The sequence below is a fragment of the Amphiprion ocellaris genome, chromosome 15 (genome assembly GCF_022539595.1).
Source record: "Amphiprion ocellaris isolate individual 3 ecotype Okinawa chromosome 15, ASM2253959v1, whole genome shotgun sequence".
NCBI lineage: Eukaryota > Metazoa > Chordata > Actinopteri > Pomacentridae > Amphiprion > Amphiprion ocellaris.
In genome coordinates, this window is record NC_072780.1 from 32,394,438 (window position 1) to 32,400,437 (window position 6,000).

Consider the following 6,000-nt stretch of genomic DNA (forward strand, 5'->3'; position numbering starts at 1 on the left):
TAAATTAACATGGAGTTGGTAACAGTCTGGAGCCAAATTTAACCAGAAAACAGCATCTGGAAGATCTACAAATGGAAAAACGCTGCAGTTTTTAGATCTGCTTGTGGCTAATCGAAAGCAAAAAAAACAACTTTTGCTTGGAAAAAGTTAAACTTGCCACATGACACATAGACAAAATACACCGACCAGACAGAACATTCTGACCAGTGACAGATGAAATGAATAACGCTGATTATCTCTTCCTCATGGCTCCTGTTCGTTGGCTGGATATATTAGACAGCAAGTGAACATTTTGTCCTGAAAGTTGATGTGTTAGAAACAGGAAGAATCGTGAAAAAAGAAACATTTTCTCAAAAATGACTCCAGACTCGTCCAAAATGACTAAAATCTTCTCAAAAATGACTCCAGACTCGTCCAAAATGACAAAAAAAATTGTCCGGAATGACTAAAAAATGGTTTTCAGTGTCTCAAAAAAACAGGGTTGCACCAAGCTCTACTTGTTTTTGTCAGATTTTAGTGGTGAGAATGATCCAAAATGGCTGAACATGTCTATAATGGCTAAATTGGTCAACAATGACTCAAATTTGTACAAAATGTGTCCAAAATTCTGTGAAATCTGTCCAAAATGACACAATCCTTGTGTGCACTGCTCTGTTTCTAGCTTCACACATCACTGCACATAAACAAAACTAGACTCATAATGTGTCAGCGACATAAATCTGGTCAGCGATTCCCAAAAATAGTCCAAAATCACTAGAACTTCTCTGATAGGTCTCTGGAAATGTAAATTCTTTTCATTTATCTTCTACTAAAACAAATATAAAATGATGATGAGATGTAATGTGACATTTTTGGCGGCTCTGTAGCATCACAATGCTTCAGTTAAATCTGTATTTTACAACACATTTTACTTTAATCCAACAGAATGCAGCGGTTTGAACTCTGCAGTTGGGATTCTGATAATATTCTGATCAGTTTCACTTCATTAGAGCCTGATCAGAGAAGCACCACACCCTCCTGATGCATCCAGATGGACTGAAAATGCTGCCAGGTAACTCGGTAACTGCGTGTTCGTGGGGATTCCTGCTGCAGCTGTTTCTAGAACATTCACACCTGATGGCAGACGAATGAAACACAACCAGCTACAGTCACAGCTGGTTGTGAACACGTTATTCTGCTGTAATCCTTAGCATAGCTTTGTTCATGACGGCATAATATTTGAATCTTAATTGCTACAGGAGACGTAAGTATGTTAATTAAACATACACTTATGTCCCTGAATCTAATCACATCTTCTGACAAATTGATTTTACACCTGGACTTGTCAAACTGCCCTAATAATGGCCACAATCATTTCACCTCTTGGGTTCCTTTGTGCTTTTTTTAATTCAATATAAATGGATTCTTGCTTGTTTTCATCTGACAGTTGCCACAAAATGTATTTCTAAAGTGTGAGAAAACAAGTAAATTAATAAGTAAATTACATGCTGCTATTTGACCACCTGTCTAATATTGTGTTGGTTCGCCTTATGCTACAAAAACAGCCCTGACTGCACACACACCCGGCCATCCATATTGATTTTGAGTCATTCTGGACAATTATTTATGGCAGAAAAAAGTCTAAAGTCACTCAAATGTGTCCTCAATGACTGCAATGTTCTCAAAATAAGTTTAAAATGACAGAAATCTCCTAAAAATATTTGCCTAAATGTCCCAAATGACGAAAAATTATCCAATATTCCTAAAATGTGTCACAAACTTGGTGAAATCCATCAAAAAAGACCTGTCTTTGTCCAAAATTACTCCGAAATGACCAAAACTTCTCTAAAATCCATTAAAAATTGTCCAGAATGGCCCAAAATTCAGGATGGTACATCATTTACCTGAGGAACACATGGCACCAGGATGCATTATGGGAAGAAGACAAGCTGGAGGCAGCGTGATGCTTTGGACAACGTTCTGCTGGGAAACCTTGGGTCCTCCAGGTGGTCAAATAGCAGCATGTAATTTACTTATTAATTTACTTGTTTTCTCACACTTTAGAAATACATTTTGTGGCAACTGTCAGATGAAAACAAGCAAGAATCCATTTATATTGAATTAAAAAAAAGCACAAAGGAACCCAAGAGGTGAAATGATTGTGGCCATTATTAGGGCAGTTTGACAAGTCCAGGTGTAAAATCAATTTGTCAGAAGATGTGATTAGATTCAGGGACATAAGTGTATGTTTAATTAACATACTTACGTCTCCTGTAGCAATTAAGATTCAAATATTATGCCGTCATGAACAAAGCTATGCTAAGGATTACAGCAGAATAACGTGTTCACAACCAGCTGTGACTGTAGCTGGTTGTGTTTCATTCGTCTGCCATCAGGTGTGAATGTTCTAGAAACAGCTGCAGCAGGAATCCCCACGAACACGCAGTTACCGAGTTACCTGGCAGCATTTTCAGTCCATCTGGATGCATCAGGAGGGTGTGGTGCTTCTCTGATCAGGCTCTAATGAAGTGAAACTGATCAGAATATTATCAGAATCCCAACTGCAGAGTTCAAACCGCTGCATTCTGTTGGATTAAAGTAAAATGTGTTGTAAAATACAGATTTAACTGAAGCATTGTGATGCTACAGAGCCGCCAAAAATGTCACATTACATCTCATCATCATTTTATATTTGTTTTAGTAGAAGATAAATGAAAAGAATTTACATTTCCAGAGACCTATCAGAGAAGTTCTGTTGATTTTGGACTATTTTCTCCTCCTACTTAAGTCTGACCTCAGGTTAGCCGTTCAGCATCAGTTACCATGGCGATGTACCAGGTAAGAGCTGAATCACCGTCATGGGAACAAAAACCCAGAGTTAAACCTAAAGTTAATCTGAAGTCAAACCTGAAGCCAGACTTGAAGTTAAACTGGAAGTTAATCTGAAGTCAAACCTGAAGCCAGACTTGAAGTTAAACTGGAAGTTAATCTGAAGTCAAACCTGAAGCCAGACTTGAAGTTAAACTGGAAGTTAATCTGAAGTCAACCCTGAAGTCGGCATTGAAATCAAACACTGAAGTCTAACCTGAAGTCAACCCTGAAGATAACTCTGAAATAGACCCTGAACTCTAACCCGAAGTCAACCTGAAATCAAACCTGAAGTGAAGCCTGAAGTACCCTAGATAACTTTAAATCTTGCTTTGTAGTTCAGAGCTCAGGAATCTGGGCGTCGTCATTAACTGGAATGAAGTTCTATAACTTCTGAAGATGAACGACGTCAGGGCAATACTGAGGAACGTCGCATCACTTAACCCTTGTGTGGTGTTCATATTTTTGTTCCTCAGCCAGTGTTCACGGGTCTGGTGGACCCGTCGCATTCTGGGGTTTTCAATTCAACAAAATTAAATAATTTTATGTTAAAATACTCAACAGATGTTTTCCTCAATCCAATTACAAGCAATATAAACAACATAAATGGTAAATATTTGCTCTTTGCCTTTGTTAGATCACATTCATGAATTAAAGTGCTGCTCGTTTTTTATGTTTCATTGATCAAATGTAGTAAAAAAGGAAATCAATTCTAGTCACGGTAAGAGTAGAAAAAATAAACATTTACAAATGAAGGACGGTTTTTCATAACTGCTGACTTTTGTTTTTTTGAACTTCATTAGAAATTTAACCCATTCAGGTCAATTTATGCAACACAAGCTGGACACACACAGTAACCATGTCAGTCAACACAACACATCAGCCCCATTGAACACATTGTCTTCAGCCTATACAACACATGAGGAGCAGAGTTATACTGTGTCTGCTGCATATGTACTTCTTGTACTTGATGCAAGTAGCATCACAAACAGCCCAGATCTTTGTACCATATTTTGCAGGTTTAGATGGTAAATACTGTCTGAAGGGGGAAGCAGCCCCAAAATGGCATCAGCTGCTCATCATAGTGACATTAGGGTTCATCATAGTGATATTAGGGTTGTAAAGCAGGGGAAGGCAGTTCATCCACTGGTCCCACACTGTCCTGATGGCAGCTAGCTTGTCTCTACTGTCCAGCTGGTCTGTCGTCTTGGTTATCTAACTGGAAGATCCTGGAAATTATGTGGAAGTTTTCCAGAAACATTGTCGCAAGGAAAAGTTCTCTGCCAGTTTCTGCATCCCACATTGATTCTGTGGATTCCTACTTGGACCTGAGAACTCCAGCAAGGATAAGAACCCCAAAATAAGCATGTAAATGGGTTTGGTCCATCTCCATCCACCTCTCTCCAAAAACATGTCTTCCTTCTGAATTAGTGCAATCCAGAATAATTTTCTGGATGGAATCCATGATGAAAAGCTCAAAAGAAGACTTGATATCCTCCACATGAGTAACTGCCATGTGTGTTGGCCCTGGTTACATCCTTGTCACCTTGGCAACCATGCAGGGTGGCTCATTTCAAGAAGGCAAGAAGACCGTTCAATGTTATCATTTACTGACATCCATATTTCTTCACTTGCTAGCTGCTGATGGGCTTGTTCTGGTCCTGGACTGGCTGCTGGTGGACTGGTCCTGTGGCTCGTCTTTGTTATGGAGCTGGCTGATGCTCACTCGCATTCTCTTCTTCAAAGTCACTGTCAGACCCTGACTTTTCAGAAATGTGTTCCTCAGATTCTGAAACCTCTTCCTCTATGTCGTTATCAAATGCTTCCCTCTCTTCCAAAACCAGTTGTAAGGCCCTCTGAGCAGAGAATCTTTTGGCCATCTTGATCAGTTGTAATAAGGAACCACACTGGCAAAGCTATATTTATTGTGTCCCGGCCCCAATCTGCAGCTGGGATAGAGTCTGAGAAAATACAGATTTGTTCCTGCAAGAGAGAGAGATTGGTGCTTGAATTTTGCAACAATGCTGCAACCTTATGTGGGAACGGTAGGACGGACAATTCCAATGTTGTCTCTCACACACACACACACACACACACACACACACACACACACACACACACACACACACACACACACACACACACACACACACACACACACACACACAGAGGAGGCCCAGAAAGGCGGAGGACAGAGTGAAGGTACACAGAACCTAAAACTTCCACACTTTCATTGGTCCCGAGTCCAGTAGATGTGTGTGTGTGTGTGTGTGTGTGTGTGTGTGTGTGTGTGTGTGTGTGTGTGTGTGTGTGTGTGTGTGTGTGTGTGTGGGGTGGGAGGGGGTGTACGGTGTGCGGTCATTGAAAATGTGTTGTGATATATGTTCTTCACAGGAAATGAGCCAAGGCCAATGAATCTGAGTTTGAAATAAAAAAAATATCGTATTACTTTTCTTTGATACAAAAATGAAAACGGGTCCCACAGACCTGAACACCATACAAGGGTTAATTACTTCCTGTCATCAGCACTTCTATGTCCTCAGGGTTGGATTCCTTCACCTCAGTACCTGGATATCAGCCAGACCTCCCTGTTTATCTGGTAAGTGCAGCAGTAATACTTTCAGTTCCTGACAACTGCAAGTGTTACTGCTGTACCTTCTCTGGGTACCTGTAAAGTACACAACTGATCTAAGGTTCTTTTATTTGTAAAGCTTTGTAAAGTACATGTGTTGGTTCCTGGGTCGGTTTTGAAGCTCTTCTAATACGGAGTTATATAAATTACACATTAGCATCTGGAGGCAAAAAAGGTCAATAATGTCCACATTAAAATCTGTATATTTTCAGAAATGTATGAGTGTAAAATAACACTTTTAATGTATTTATATTAATCATATAAATATCTTTTTTAAACAGATACTTGCAGTCGTTGTCAGCTTTATAGTTATGTCTTGTTTTTACAGTTGAAGTTTGAACATTATTGTATTTCATTTTTTTTACGATATTTTAGGCCCCTTGCAGCTAGATTTTTACTTTTAGAGATATTTTTAGAGTACAGTTTGTCCCAATCTGCAGACTTTCTGCCTAAATGGCTTCAAAACTGAATTCAGAAATTATCTCCAATTTATTTGATGCCAAAATAACACTAATCTTGCC